This window comes from Diabrotica virgifera, chromosome 8 (assembly GCF_917563875.1).
Source record: "Diabrotica virgifera virgifera chromosome 8, PGI_DIABVI_V3a".
NCBI lineage: Eukaryota > Metazoa > Arthropoda > Insecta > Coleoptera > Chrysomelidae > Diabrotica > Diabrotica virgifera.
In genome coordinates, this window is record NC_065450.1 from 31,979,505 (window position 1) to 31,995,840 (window position 16,336).

At 34.2% G+C, this 16,336-nt stretch overlaps 1 protein-coding gene across 4 annotated transcripts in view; it reads left to right on the plus strand.

The window, feature by feature from the left end:
* LOC126890455 (zinc finger protein 227-like) overlaps positions 1 to 16,336 on the plus strand; it is a 108,190-nt gene that overhangs the window by 18,046 nt on the left and 73,808 nt on the right. The window contains exon 3 of one of the 4 annotated variants that reach the window (XR_007700326.1): positions 1,576 to 2,160. The exons of the other annotated variants lie outside the window; for them this stretch is intronic. The gene's annotated coding sequence lies outside the window, so the exon portion shown is untranslated. Of the gene's footprint in view, positions 1 to 1,575; positions 2,161 to 16,336 lie in introns of those variants that run through there. 4 annotated transcript variants of the gene reach the window in all.

Below are 16,336 nucleotides of genomic sequence, written 5' to 3' on the forward strand. Positions count from 1 at the left end.
AGATTGCGGCTGTAATTTTGAATATTTTGTGGAGATATTTGGCACACTTATTCGTAATATAATAAAGAATGACGGTACCCAATTTCAGAAATATGTTAGTATGTGGAAATTACTCTATAACTAAATAAAATATTGCAAAAAGGAGCCTCTACCGCCATTAAGAAAGACAAAAAAATACACTTTCTTCAAATAAACTTTTTTATCCCGTGCCTAGACTTTGTGTCACATTGGAACTACCAAAAATCGATTTTTTATAACAAGAAATCGAACGTCACTGACTTGGCAACATTTCGCGCATATGTGTATAGAAATTATTGTTTTTGATAGTATAAGTATAAACGTCACTGTCAGTGTCGAATCACCGACGCACTGTTGCCTCACTTTTGAAAGTTCGCAGAACTTTCGCAATCTTGGACCGCATTTGTTGCTACCTGTTGATCGCTACTGTATCACCTTAAGGCAAAAGTTGGTAGCAATGAGAGAATTCATCATGATAATAATTTATTAATTTCGTGAAAAGTTTGTTGCAATGAATTGCAGTATATAAAATTATACATATTTTGTAACTTATCCCATCTTCCGAAAATATTTGGATCAGCATATAAAACTTTTAATTAATTTCTTTAGTTGTTTATTTGATTAAAGAATGATGCATAGTTTTAATACACTTGTCTAATAGATATTTTGAAAATTCTTTGGCGTAACTTTTAAATTTTTGCAAATCTTCAAAATTTGTATCTTATTGCACAAATAATAATAGTATCAAAAATTTCAAAATATACTTGTTTTTCGAGATCTGTATCATACTTTTGTATTTTTTGGGGGTGTTCGGAAATATCAAGCGAATCCAAAACGTCACTGCGTATATTATATTGAAAATTACTATCTCTGAGATTTTTTACCAGCTTTGTTATTCTATTTTTGGAATAAATAATGTCAGTTGACTGATTTTCAACAACATTGAATCACATCAGTTTGGGTAAACACTTTCTTAAAAAATATTAAAAGAATAATCATTTAGTAAAGTTTTCAAACCGATTGCTTCACGAATCGAGATATCATCACTTGCAAAATTGTCGCCTTTTTTAATAAAATAAAATTAAAAACTTCCAAAAGCTGTTTACGAAAATCTGCTACAGTGAAAACTAACCGAGATTTAAAATTCCAAAAGCTACTTTATTTCATAATTAATTTCATCCCGAGCGCATTATTAGAAGGGTACGTGGCTTGCCTGCTGCTGGTGTCTACCTATCACCGATCGGCAGATTGTTTATGTGCCGGACTCGCCATTCAAATACGGGTGAAATTGTGGTGAAATGTATAATTGGTTGCCTATCGGCTAATATTCCACAGCGCTTCAAATCGTAGAATCTAGGGACGGCTCGCCGTCACTGTCGAAGCAGGATCTTATAAAAAAGAATTCACACAATCGCAATCGGATGCACGGCTGGGATTATTAATTTGAAAAGTTTCTTACGCGTAGGGATCACTTAACGTATCGGATTGATCGAATTCTTTTAAAAACAATGAATAAAATTTAGTCTGTATTATCTCACAGATTTTTTTATTTTACAGAAACAAATATCAACTCTGGATTAAATTAAATATTTAGAAAATCTACAATGTGTCCATAAATGTGTGTGTCGGCACTGCCGACCCTGACCGGCCGCCACTGTTGTTAAACTAACACAAGACTTTACTCTGAACGGACAAAAAAAAAACATTAAAAATGTGTATAATCAATGAAGGTGAAGGCATCATGTGACTCACATGTATGCCATCCGCACGGAACATGTTAAAAAATGAGAATTTTTAATAGTCTTACAAAATTTATTATTAAACAAGCTGATAATGCGAGAATTATCATAACGAAAACTTTGTTTATTTACGTATTTAAATTCATTTTATGGAAAATTGCTATTATGAACAGTTGTTTAGAATTAAAAACTATGTTTTAATGTGCAATTATGTCATTCTAATTTAAATGTTGTGAACTATAAAGGTACTTTACTCTTCATTCATATTTTTATATCCCTCGTATAAAATTTGATATATGATGGTTGCATCATAAATCCTAGACCACGAAGAGCTTTTTATGAAAAATAACTTTTCTTCGTCAAATTAAAAATAAAAGAGTTATAAATGAAAATGATGTTGGTATCCATAATTTAAGAAAAATCTTCAAATATTTTTTTCCATTAGAAGGATATAGTTGCATATATCAGAACATAATTTTTTATTCCAAATAACATTTTATAATAACAATTGTCAAGCTTGTGAAATAAATAAAGATACTTTACTCTTTAGCGAGATTCATATTTACCAAAGGATTGCAGTTCTCGTCAATGGCGCACAATACCCCTACATGCGACACTATATACACGAAATTTTCGATTTTCTAAATCTGACTAAATTTAACATCGGACCAAATCCCATCTTAAAGTTTAGGAAAAGACTGGTCCATCCATAAGTCTCCATTTTGGTCCAAGCGTGTGGATTTTACGGCCCTTCCCATTTATTGTCTGTTTTTCGTTCTCGTCCCCAAAAATTTCAAAAATTTAAGTCCGGCCTTTGCGGCTTCTGGTAGTACTGATTATTACCGTTTCAGCGCATGATTCTACGACAACCAGAGATAAAGCCACTTCGAGAACAACTTTTAACCGGTGCGCGCATGACGTCAGCGCCCGACAAACTTGTACGGAGACTTATGGGAAGGCATAGAGTTTTATACGGTTTTATACATTCTCGTGTTATTAAATAACTGAAATTGCCGTTCGTCTGTTCTGTTACACTGTTTAATTTATACTTTGATGAATTATTATAATCATACCAGTAAAATAATATAATATATTATAGGTACTGTACTAAAAAACGTAATAGTTTTTTCATTGCAAAAATTTAACAGGTTTCTTGACATGCAGAAAACTTTAAATAAACCGCGTCAAATAAAAGATGGTTTATTAATAAATAATAAAAAAACTAAAGTTTCAAAAAAGTATTAAAATTACAAAAACAAAATTAAGTAGATAGATTTAGATGGATTTAAAGAGGTGGCCGTTTAGCCTATTCCACTGCTACCTTTTCAGATCTATTGTGGTCCTCGAATTCTAGATTACATTCTTTAGTATGGCCCTTTTTAAAAGGTCCAATAAGCCCCAATTCTCACCGCACATTCTTCTACATTTACCCAAGGACATAGTAGCTTTCTGTGTGGTTTTCAGGATGTGAGTATTCCATTTCAGCCTATGATCAGTATAAATCCCAAGGTATTTTGTTTTTTTGGCAAATGAAATCTCTGTTCCTCCCAGCACCGATAGTTTTAAGCCTTCTAGTGCTGTCCTTTGGGTGCAGTTGGCGATTTGTTTTCTGAGCATTGACTATCAGTCTCTCTTATTTACACCGGTCGTCAACTATATTTGGGGCTGCTTACATTCTCCCAGACACCAGCTGGGCAAACCTGCCCCTGATGACGATTGATATATCGTCAGTGTATCCTAGACAAAATAGTCTTCTGTGGAGAGATTTTTGAGATCATCTACCAAGGTTGCTCAAAGTAGAGGTGACAGAACTCCTCCTTGTGGACAGCCTCCACCTTCTCTTGCTTTGATGGTTGCTTTAACTAGAGCTGATATTACTATTATTAGCAGGGATTGTTTATCGACTATCTATGATGTAGTGTAGATCCGCTAAGTTTAGTTTCAACAGGGCCACCACGAGAAGGGTGCAATCAAAGATTACACACCCCCAATCAATGTTGGGAGTACCCAGCGGTCTTGGGATAGTTTAAGGAGGTGCAAAGTCCTAAGACTCTCCAAGCAAAACTCATCCCCTGAGATTAGTTCTTTTCCCGCTCAGCTTTACGCCGACTAGAAAAAGAGCACATCCCTCGGTCCAAAAAAAAAAACAAAACAAAAAAAAACAACAAAAAAAAACAACAGAAAAAACAATATTACATTTGATTCATTTTACTTAACGGTTTTTGCAATTTTTTTTGTATTTTAGACTTTTCTTTCAACTTTTGGTTCAAAACTCGCATTCGAAAATACATCCGACATCTAAAAAATAGTTTTTTCACATCACCAGATATTTTAACATGAACTGATCTTTCCAATAAAGATTTTTGATGCCAACTTTAATAGTGTCCCCATTGAATTGGCAAAAAATATTTTCTAGTTCACGACAGTTCGTAAGTAATATTTCTGAAGGCTTCACCACACCCCCTTCTGAGAGATGATTTACCCACGAGGAAGAAGTGTTACTATTTGTAGAACTGCCCAAACTCTCTTCATGTCGTAGCTTGAAAGCTATGAAACCAGCTAAATTTTCTAGTCCATCATTATACAACTCTTCCATTTCAAAATCTGTTTGATGGTTTTCGTTTTCTGAAGTTACTGGAAGATTTAATTGACTAAAGAGTGGTTCGGTTATCATCACTGAATCTACTACGTCATTGTTGTAACAATCAAGATTCAAAGAGCTTCCTGCTTTCATGTTTTGAAGCTACATGTTTGTTGTTTCTGGTAGGTTACTTACATTAGCTGAGAGTGAAATAACTTCATCGTTCCGACCCATAATAAAATTAAGAAGACGGTATTTAAATTGCAAAGGAGACGGATGATCATGTAAATCTCCAATCGCACGTATTACTGAGAATAGTCCTTCTAAGCAATCTTGATTTAAATTAAATGTTGTTATACAATTATGTTGAAATCTTTTTTAAATCTAGAAAGAGTAGTCGCAAAGATTTAATACTAACAATAATACCATTCTGAAAGGGCAGTAATGACTACTTCTAATTATATTTAAGAATTTTATCCCGAAAATATAGCTTTGTGCTTTCCGAAAACTTCCGCAAACTGCATATAAATAACAAACCCAAGTTAAAATTCGAACATTTGGCCTGGCGTTTGTCGGTCAGTGACGTAGGCGTAGACGAGAGAGAGACAGGCTTATTCATGCGCGTGGCTTTATCTCTGGTTGTCGTAGTATCATGGTTTCAGCGTATGTCTAATGTTATCAGTTATACCATTCAAAAGTTACCGAGCTCAGAAGTATGACTCAATTTTTAATTAAAAAGGGGAAAATGTTTGTGGATATGTATGTGTATGTATGTATGTGTGTGGAAAAGTTACGCCGATCTGAATTTTTGAAGTTATACTTCTTTAGGCGCGAGGGTGAATTTTTATTTTACTGGGCGCATGCGCACACCGACAGTATGGTATTAGTCGTTATACGGGCTCTGATTGGGTGTTGAAATGATCTGTCAATAATTGTTCAATATGGAGGTTATCGGTAAACAAAAATGTTGTATATATTAGTTTTTATTGTTGGGAGGACAGAAATAAAATCAAATTTATAATTGTAGTGACTTTTTAAATAGTTTTGAAAAGCCACAGGTACGTAATTCTAAATGTTTCAGTTGTATTGAAAGAAAAAATTATCTTCATACCTATTTGGAAAATGTAAAAAAATAATGTACTTACCTGTTAGTAGGCAATGCTTTAATTTACATAATCTGATTACGAACAAACTTTCTACAAATCTTCATCTAATATATCGTTTTCTTACTCTATATTTTGTTGTATTTTAATATTTTAATTCGACAAAAATCAAACTAATAATTTGATTAAATTCATATAAATAAACAAAATGTCAAAAAGTTTATGGTGTAAACGTTCAGTTGGTGTATATTCCCACATGACATATACGCGAAGGTGGCGCAGTGGAAATCGCTTTGACTTTCGACCGGCGGGATCGACGGGAAGCCGGTTCGAGCCCCAATGCAAGTTATTATATTTTTATTTTTTTTTATACATTTTATGATTGTAAGGATAATAATATATTTTTTTTTCAGAAAATACGTATTTAATTAAAATTTTTGGCAACAATTATTGTTCAGAAATCATTTGTTTGTGGCATTTTTCAATGTGTTTGTGTGTGTTTTATTCTTTTATTTTTTTAATTTTTGGTATTGTTTTAATAAAAATTTTTGGAAAGTAGTAAGTATTTAAATTAGTTTAATATTTAAATTAAATATAAATAAACTGTTTAAAATATATTGATTTCGTTGAAATCATATAATAGAAGTATAACTTCTTACGTGCGTACAAAGTACACACATTCTTTTTTTTTCTGTGTTTCAAGAGGGGGTCAGGGCCGATTCAGAACCGGTGTACTTTGTGACTTTTAACCACCCATAAGCCAGCTATAGGGCTTGGTAGATACAAAATGGCATATTTTTGGGCGTATATATCTTGGGTTCAAGGAGAGACAGGAAAACCGCAAATACACCAAATCAATAGCGTTGAGTTAAGCTTTCAATTGCGCCAATAACTGAGCGTTTGTAGCAGGACTCTAACTGCGTCTAACGGTGTATACCTCATATCTGGGAAAATTCGACTTTTTAAGTAATAGGCTTCATAAGTATGGGGAAAACGGTTTTTCAAGCTCAATAATTTCTGTAATACCTTCAGTTATCATACTGATCATGTTTAATGATCAAAATCGGTTAAGCCGGTCAGAAGTAATCCAGCTCCAAAAGTATAATCCATTTAACCATTATCGCCGAAATGGTTTATGTAGTTGTAGTGGTTACGACGCTAAGATTGATCGTGCAATCCGAGTTCATTTGCCGGCCATAATTATTAGGATGACTGGGATATATGAACTCGGATTGTCTTATCACAAGTCTGGTGTCGTAACCACTAGATCATTTGGGAGAGAATGCGACAAAGGTGACCATTTGTAACGCTTAACGTATAATCGAGAAATATTACATATACAGCCGGTTTCCGAAACGTTATTCAAATCTCCGATCATCTAATCGGCTGTCAGATTTGATCAACTGTTAACCTGTGATGGGTTTCTCAAACGCCAATTATTGTAAAATTGCATGATCATAGATCATGTAATCGATGATCTGACATACGATTTGGTAGCGATACTGTCACAATTGGCTGTTATCCTTCAAAATTTCAATTATATTAACCTCTAAATCCAAACTTGTATCTTTAGATTCTAAAGGTGCATTCTCTCTTACGTACTGTCACTTTTGTTTGGAGCAAGAATTGAACGAGAGCATTTTAAAAATGAGGCTAGGTTATGTGACGGGAGTTGGAGATATAAAACAGTTTATTTATGATCTATAATATTTTATAATCGTATTTTCATTTTTGGTCTATATATTTACTTTTTATATTTATTTTTAATTTATTTACCGGCTGTTTTATTGTCTTCAAAGTTAGCTGCTATAATTTCTCACACGTTTTCCCTCTTATTTACATCGCTATAATCATTATGTTCTGCTTTTTAGAGCTCTGGCCTCTCAAAAAATAGCTCTATGAGTCTAGCATCCTTGTTATCTTACATTTTTAAAAGAAAAAAATATAAATTATATAATAAAATATAAAAAATGTCCGAGATATCCATGTTCTGCAAGTTAAATAAATATTTTAAATTATTTCTTCCATAAAAAAATCTTATTTTTATTGAATAATATGATTTATATCATTTATATATGTGTTATTTGACAATTTTTTCCCGGTATTTGTTAATTACAGTAATTAAAAAACTAAAAAAACTCTTAACAGCTCGTTAATCGACGGATAGTCGCAGATTAGGTAACAGTCCATTTTTACCGCCGTTTGACAAGCGAAACTGGTTAATCGACCTTTCGTAGACTCAAAACACTCATGATCGGCTGTTAACTAACGATTAATCTTTTGTCAGGTGATCGACTATTGTTAAAACTAGTTTGGTTGACGTTTCTGACGCATTTAATCTATTGTTAATCGTCGATTACATAATTTTTGAGATGATCATCCTTTCGGAAACCGGGCGATAACTTTATACATTTAATTTATAAAAATTTTTGAAAAACTCTTGATACAAGAATAAAAAACCGCTAAACGCCGTAAAAATGAGTGGCGCATGCAATATTCCAGCTACAAAAGAGCTGATATGAATGTTACGTGGCTCCAAAATGTATTTTCATTTTGATGGAAAATAAAATTCTAGTTTTATTTTGAAAGATTTTTTTCATAATACATATTTGCTAAATTTGAAGTAAAACGCGCTACAAAAGAGCCTCAAAATGCAAACTGTATCAAAGTTACTGTTGTGGCGCGTTTTATTTCAAATTTAGCAAACATTATGGAAAAATCTTTCAAAATAAAACTAGAATTTTATTTTCCATCAAAATGAAAATACATTTTTGCGTCACATAATATTCATATCAGCTCTTTTGTAGCTGGAATATTGTATGCGCCACTCATTTTTACGACGTTTGGCGGTTTTTTATTCTTGTATATTTTTTGACATAGATACCTCGTATAAAATAGATAAAATTTGATATATGATGGTTGAAACTTAGGTTTTAGGTCATGCAGAACTTTTTATGAAGAATAACTATTTTCGTAAAATTAAAAATAAAAAAAAATTCCCATAATACCTATATGCGCAACTTAGTGACATCCTGTATATAATATGGACATAAATATCCAGTGATCCAAAATTATTGTCATCTTAGTGGGCTCTGAAACATATGATTATAAATATAAATAAAGTTACATGAAGCTTTTAATTATTGTCTTAATAAAGTAACCAATATTTTTCTTTAATTTGGGGAAAAATGTAATTACTGATGAAGTATAGTAAAGTGTTTCGAATCGTCAACAGATGAAAATTGAAGAGTTCATTTATTATTAGGTACTCCCGTTGAAGGGGAGGCCGTATACTCGTACAAACCTTTTTAAAGTTGTTAATAAATATTGCTTTCAAATTATACTCAAATTGTATTTTTAAACATCGTATTTATTTTATATAATAATTAAATTCACTTTCAAAAGTCATTTATCTCTATCTATAAGCGAGGTTCCTACAACCTGTGCCGCTTCTCGCATTTCGACCGCCATCGTTTTCTGTCCACCCATTCGTCTTCTTTGATGGCAACTGAAGGTCTTCCCCTTCTTCTTTTTTGGTGAGGTATGTAATTTAAAGCTTTCTTTGACCTATCATGATATACCTTTCATCTATCTTCATTCATTCGTTTCACGTGACCATACCACTCTAGTTGTCTAGTTTCAATTCTATCTACACTGGAATATACAGTATGTGACCTCCTTCTAATATCTTCATTCCTGATGTGATCTTCTTTAGATATACCACACGATAATTCATTTCTACTACTGTAATGTCATTTATACTTTATTAATACCTGATTTAAAATTTAGTTTGACATTGACCAAGTGTCAAACTCAAATGTAAATAACCTATGCTGTGCTTAACAAATTCAGATTAAAACTAGCCTACTATTATTGGGACTGTGCAAGTTCGGCAAAGCGACACCTATTTCTACGCTCTGCAACTTTATTCGCACTTTTAATTGTATTGGCCAATTTCATTAGTCCTGGTTACTGGATAATCGTCAAGGCCATAGTCCAAAAAAATAATAAGAAGAAAAAATAAGATTCAGGTTATGTTATTAAAACGTAAACAATTGTATGAAGTAAATAAAATTAGTTATTAAAATGCAGTACTGCAAGCAAAATACAATTAATTAAATTTACCTTTATATAATAATTGCATACCATATCAATATTGTGGAGCAACATATACTTTTTCTTCTTCAATGACAGTAGATATGAAATGTACGTCAATTTGACAATTTCAATTGACAATATGAATTATTTAAGAAAGTTGCAATATTTCTCCGCTATTCGCGCACGATCGTTTCTCAATTCCCTTCCAAGTACTTGCACACCGCGAATAATCCGTCCGACCTTGACTTTACAGTGTGAATATAGACAATGCCGATTTTATCAAAAAGAATTTGTAATCGAACATTATTACATAAATTAAAACTGTTTTAGAAAGGCAATCTACAATTTTAGGATTTAATTGCGTAATAACTATGGTATATCAAATAAATTTGAACGAATCCTAAAATTGTAGATTGTCTTTCTAAAACAGTTTTAATTTAATCTCTCTAATATTCGATTACAAATTATTTTTGATAAAATCGGCATCACCACGCTAAAAACTCTCATAAGAACTGCATTGCCTATGTTCATTAGCAACGATTTGAGTTGACGTTTAGCTGTGTCGGCAAAAATAAATATTTGAAGAAAGATTGTGACGTCTCATTTTTGACTTAGAGGTCGATTATCTCGAGGATGGTTATAGATATCGAAATGCCGTTTTCAGATTTGGATTCAGAAGACAAAACTACATGGGAATCCATCAATTGGTAAATGAAAAGGACTAAAAGACTCCAAACAAAGAGAAACTTTGCAAAAATTTCAATTCTTGAACGCTTAACTTTATCTTTTGTGTCACAGTAGGCGCATTTCCTACACTCTCTCACTTACTTTAGTTTCCTTCGTTATTACTATATTGTGGTGTGCGTCCACCATATTTGATTCTTTTATTAGAAAATTCACTGATTACTTGGTTAGCTAACTGACTGCGAAACACGAGATGACTTAGTGGCTTATCTGAACTTTGTGACATATTTACTGCTGTGTTGTATAAAATGTATGAATTTACTATGGTACTCTTTAAGATAGTAAAAAATCTTGAGCCACCATCTTTGTGACTTGCACGAGATTGAGTAAGTGCCAACAAGTTAGTCAAATAAATCAACACCACCCATAAAATATTTATCATATCTATTGTTATTAAAAATTTTCAGTTTTTTAACAAAGATTATCATAGTCTAACAATTTTGAAAAACAATTTATGAAAGTAGAATTAACAAAATACTTTTGGAAAAGATGTTACACCATATTTTAAATTTTACTGATATTTTTTGCCGTTTTACGAAATTTCTCTTTCGGGATCAAATACATAACAATAATGGCATTTTATTAAAAGTATGTACATTATTAATGTGCAAAATTCGTAACTAAATAAAAATTTGCCAATTATTCCGAAAATGAAGATGACCTACAAAGATTAATAATTAAAGAGCTCGAAAACTCGGCGCTGATATACAACATGGTGATCTCAACAGAGAAAACTAAATCGATAGTGATATCAGCGGAACCGAGACGATGTAAACTGGTCGTAAATAACAAAATAATAGAACAAATGATGGAAACGGAATACTTGGGAATAAAACTGTCAAGCTACGGAAAAGTGGAAGAATAAGTACAAAAACAAGTGAACATGTTGAACAGCACAATCTGGAGAAACAGATACCTCATAACGGAAACGAAAACCAGGATATATAAATCAACAATAAGACCGATAATGACGGTCTTATTGTTGCATAATGACGTACACAGCGGAAACAAGAGCAGATACGGCGAAAACACAAAGACAGTTGAAAACAGCAGAAATGAAAGTCTTACGAAAAATAACAATCCAAACTTTAAGAGACAGAGTAAAAAGTGAGGAAATACGAGCTAGATGTGGTATAGAAGAAATAAACATGTGGACCAAAAGAAGAAAAATAGAATGAAATTAACACAAGGAAAGAATGACAGAAAATAGAATAGTACGAATAGCAAGAGACTAGGAAAAAATATTGAGGCTAAAAACTGAAGTAAAACAGGCATTGAGCCTATTTATAAAGTAGGAAGAAGAAGAAGAAGAAGGTGTTGAAACAGTTGTACGTCCATTCTTAAAAAAAATTTGTCATCTGGCTCACAGTGGAGTCCTCAAGGCAATTCTCCATGTCCATAACGCGGAACATCTATTTAACCAGTTTTTTATCCACATTGTTCTTTGTCTTCCGTTTTCCTTTTAACCTTTAACTTAAATATTAGATTTCTTTGTTTTTATTATAGTCACTGTAGTCCAGGGCGCATCTGTTTTGAGATGGATGTTGAGAGGTGACTCATATAATACTTTTTTGCAGAAATTGTTGCAAAATAGCAATAATTGCGAAAAAAACCATAAAACACAAGTATTCGCATTTTACTTTTTTTCAACCATTCATGCTACACTTAGAACCTTCATACTTTACCCAGAAAAACTTCAAGCTACAGTAAACGAACACTGTAAATTTCATTAAGGGCCAGTATTTTAACAGCTACTCAAGCTTTTGCTTAGCTAAGCCTGTGTCAAAAGTTAAGGAGAAGCTTAAGCTGGGTGCCGTATTTCCATCATTCTCTTAACTAAACTGATGCTCAGCTGTAAAGTTCATTGGTTTTTTACCTCTGAATACATCAAAGTGCCAGAGCTAACTGTTCTGAGGTAAAAACCACTACTGTTGACATTTAATTTTATCTTGTCATCTGTATCAATGTTATTTTTACTTCACTTAATTTTGTGTACATATATATATATATATATATATATATATATATATATATATATATATATATATATATATATATATATATAGTTTGAATATGATTCTTGAACCTTAATATATTTTTTAATTTGGGTTTCTTGGGCTTAGGTTCACAAAGAAAAAGAGATGGTTATGATGTTATGTCATATGATTTAATCGACGTTTCGACAGGAATATCCTCGCCTTTTTCAAGATCATTACGTGACTAAAAAACATTTCGTCAAAGATACAATACCAAAATTTAAGAAAAAATTTTGACTTACCCTGCATGTAAAGTTGGCAGTGAACAAAAACAATAATAGACGTCACAAAATAAAACAATGTTAAAAACATTGTTAAATACATTGGACAAACCAGCCAGAAGGGGATACTCACGATACCGTCACTTATGTAGTTGATCCTGATGCTGCTGCTTGCCCTGCGCGAACTCGGGCTCTTGTTATTGGTCCGGTGTAGGTTGCAGTCGCCGGAGGGATGTTACGCGTGGATGTTGCGGCCTGATTTATTTTGGTCTTTTTCTTCAGTACCGTTTTCCATGTTGTAGGAAGCCGTTGCGCATCATCTCTTTGGTTTAAGCCGTTGGGATTTCTTTCAATTTCTATCGATTCTCTGATTTCCCGTTTTCTTTTTACTTCGATGTTAGCTAACATCGTTGTTTGGTTCAGGTTTATTGTGTGTCCTGTATTTGCGACATGTTGAGCCAGGGATGACGTGGTTTCTCCCCGTTCGATGGCATTTCGGTGTTCTTCTCGTCTTACCTGGATTCTTCGGTTGGTCTGTCCAATGTACGACTTTCCACAATCCCCACACGGAATCTCGTATACACCTTGACTTTCTAACGATATTTTGGTTTTTGGTGTTGGTAAAATAGTTGAGATCTTTCTGTCCGTATTAAATATCGTTTCTATGTTGTGGTTTCTCAGCACTCTCCCTATTTTCTCTATAGTACCCTTCACATATGGCAGAATGGTTTTGCCGATCGGTTTATCGTCTTCTGTAGGGTCCTTATCTCTTCTTCGAGCATTTTGAGCTTTTTCGATGTTGTATGTTGAGAAGCCGTTTTTTTCTTAACGCTGTTTTCACGTTATGCATTTCTTCATCTTGATGTTCTTGGTCTGTCAGTCTTTCGGATCTTGTAATCAAGGTTTTGATGACTGAATGCAATTGTGCAGGATGGTGGTGTGAAGCAGCATTTAGATATCTGTCGGTATGTGTCGGTTTCCGATACACTGTATGGCCTATGTGTCCGTTTTGTTTCTTTATTATTAACACATCTAAGAATGGAATTTGATCGTTTTCTTCCAGTTCCATGGTAAACTAAATTTTATGGTGGATATTGTTGTTGTGTTCTAAGAAAGCCTTTAGTTTTTCTTCTCCGTGGGTCCAGATGATAAAAGTGTCATCCACGTATCTAAGCCACAGTTTGGGTTTGTATTCAGCTGTTTCTATTGCCCGCTGTTCTATTTCCTTCATAAACAAGTTCGCTATTACTGACAGTGGGGAACCCATCGGTGCTCCCTCAACTTGTTTATATCTTTGTTCCTTATAGATGAAATAAGTGTTATTTAAGCATCGGTGCTCCCTCAACTTGTTTATATCTTTGTTCCTTATAGATGAAATAAGTGTTATTTAAGCAGTGTTTGGTTAGGTTTAGTGTATCCGGTGATATTGGATACTTTTTGCTTATGATGTCCAGCGATTCATCTATAGGAACATTCGTGAAAAGTGAGACTACATCGAAGCTGACTAGCAAATGTCCCGGCTCAAGAGTCACACCTTTTATACGCTCGATGAAGTGGCTCGCGTTCTTGACGTAAGAATCCGCTTCTTCCGCGTATGGTTGCAGCTGTTGGGCCAGAAATTTCGCCAACGGTTGTAAGGGAGATCCGATGGAGCTCACAATTGGTCGCAGTGGTAATCCTGCCTTGTGTACCTTGGGTAGGCCGTAAAATTTTGGGCATCTTGATGACTTCTCTCTAGGTATGAGATGGACCTGTTGTTCTTTATTGATATTTGAGGCTTTGATCTTGGCTTTTGTTATTTTCTCTAGATAGGTTGTCGGGTCTGACGAGATGCTTTGATATGTTGTATCATTTAAGATGTCGTTTATTTTTGTTTCTAGTCTTGAATATTCATCACTACCGTAGCATTGCCTTTGTCAGCTGGAAGCACGATGATTTCTTTGTTGTTCTTCAAATTATGTAAGGCTTCTTTCTCTTCCCGTGTTAAATTTTTTTTTGGTGGTTTAGCTGTTCTTAATATTTTTGATACGTCTTGGCGTATAATCTCGGCTGTTTCTGCTGGGAGATTAGTAATTGTAGTCTCTACCTCAGTAATGATGTTTTCTACGGGAATGTATGTAGGTGCAACAGCAAAATTGAAACCTTTTGCAAGAACACTATTCGTGGCTTCATCCAGTGTCAGATTTGAAAAGTTATATACTAAATTGTTTGTTTCTATTTGTGGATTTTCTTTCTTTTTTGGCCGCTGTTATAGTAACAAATTTTCAAACTTTTTAATTTGTTTGGTCTTAGTGAGATCAGCATCTGTTTCTGCTCGAAAGTTTGTCAGCTGTTCAAAGAAATTCCATAATGTTGGATGGATTGTGTTACTTAGTTTAAGATGCAGCTGTAATGATTCTGCATTCATTTTGTCCTCGTCTGGTATCATGAATGGCCTCTCTAATAAGCGCCAGGCTTGCTCTTCTTAAGATGTTTTTAGTTTTATAGTTGTTTTTGTGAAAAGTGAGCTTCATACAAGTCGGTATAATGCATTCGTCACGGCAGCGTTCTAAAAACGTAAGGTTGCATAACAACGTCCTTCGTTTCGATCGTAGTTTTTCGTATCTTCTGATGTCTGGTAGAATTTCCTCCCCGTAGAGGTTAATTATGTTACACTTGAAGTTTCCGCGGGAGCTATATGTGTTTTCTGTTGTTTTCCGAGTTTGACTCCGCGTTGAATAATTTTGGTTTTGAGAAAAACCATTATTTTGACGACGTTTCGGCAAGATCTCACTTGCCATTGTCAAGTCAGGTGGTTCCGCTTCTCGCTGCTGCTTGAAGTAAACTGAATTCTTACTCACGATACCGTCACTTATGTAGTTGAACCTGATGCTGCTGCTTGCCCTGCGCGAACTCGGGCTCTTGTTATTGGTCCGGTGTAGGTTGCAGTCGTCGGGGGGATGTTACGCGTGGATGTTGCGGCCTGATTTATTTTGGTCTTTTTCTTCAGTACCGTTTTCCATGTTGTAGGAAGCCGTTGCGCATCATCTCTTTGGTTTAAGCCGTTGGGATTTCTTTCAATTTCTATCGATTCTCTGATTTCCCGTTTTCTTTTTACTTCGATGTTAGCTAACATCGTTGTTTGGTTCAGGTTTATTGTGTGTCCTGTATTTGCGACATGTTGAGCCAGGGATGACGTGGTTTCTCCCCGTTCGATGGCATTTCGGTGTTCTTCTCGTCTTACCTGGATTCTTCGGTTGGTTTGTCCAATGTACGACTTTCCACAATCCCCACACGGAATCTCGTATACACCTTGACTTTCTAACGATATTTTGGTTTTTGGTGTTGGTAAAATAGTTGAGATCTTTCTGTCCGTATTAAATATCGTTTCTATGTTGTGGTTTCTCAGCACTCTCCCTATTTTCTCTATAGTACCCTTCACATATGGCAGAATGGTTTTGCCGATCGGTTTATCGTCTTCTGTAGGGTCCTTATCTCTTCTTCGAGCATTTTGAGCTTTTTCGATGTTGTATGTTGAGAAGCCGTTTTTTTCTTAACGCTGTTTTCACGTTATGCATTTCTTCATCTTGATGTTCTTGGTCTGTCAGTCTTTCGGATCTTGTAATCAAGGTTTTGATGACTGAATGCAATTGTGCAGGATGGTGGTGTGAAGCAGCATTTAGATATCTGTCGGTATGTGTCGGTTTCCGATACACTGTATGGCCTATGTGTCCGTTTTGTTTCTTTATTATTAACACATCTAAGAATGGAATTTGATCGTTTTCTTCCAGTTCCATGGTAAACTAAATTTTATGGT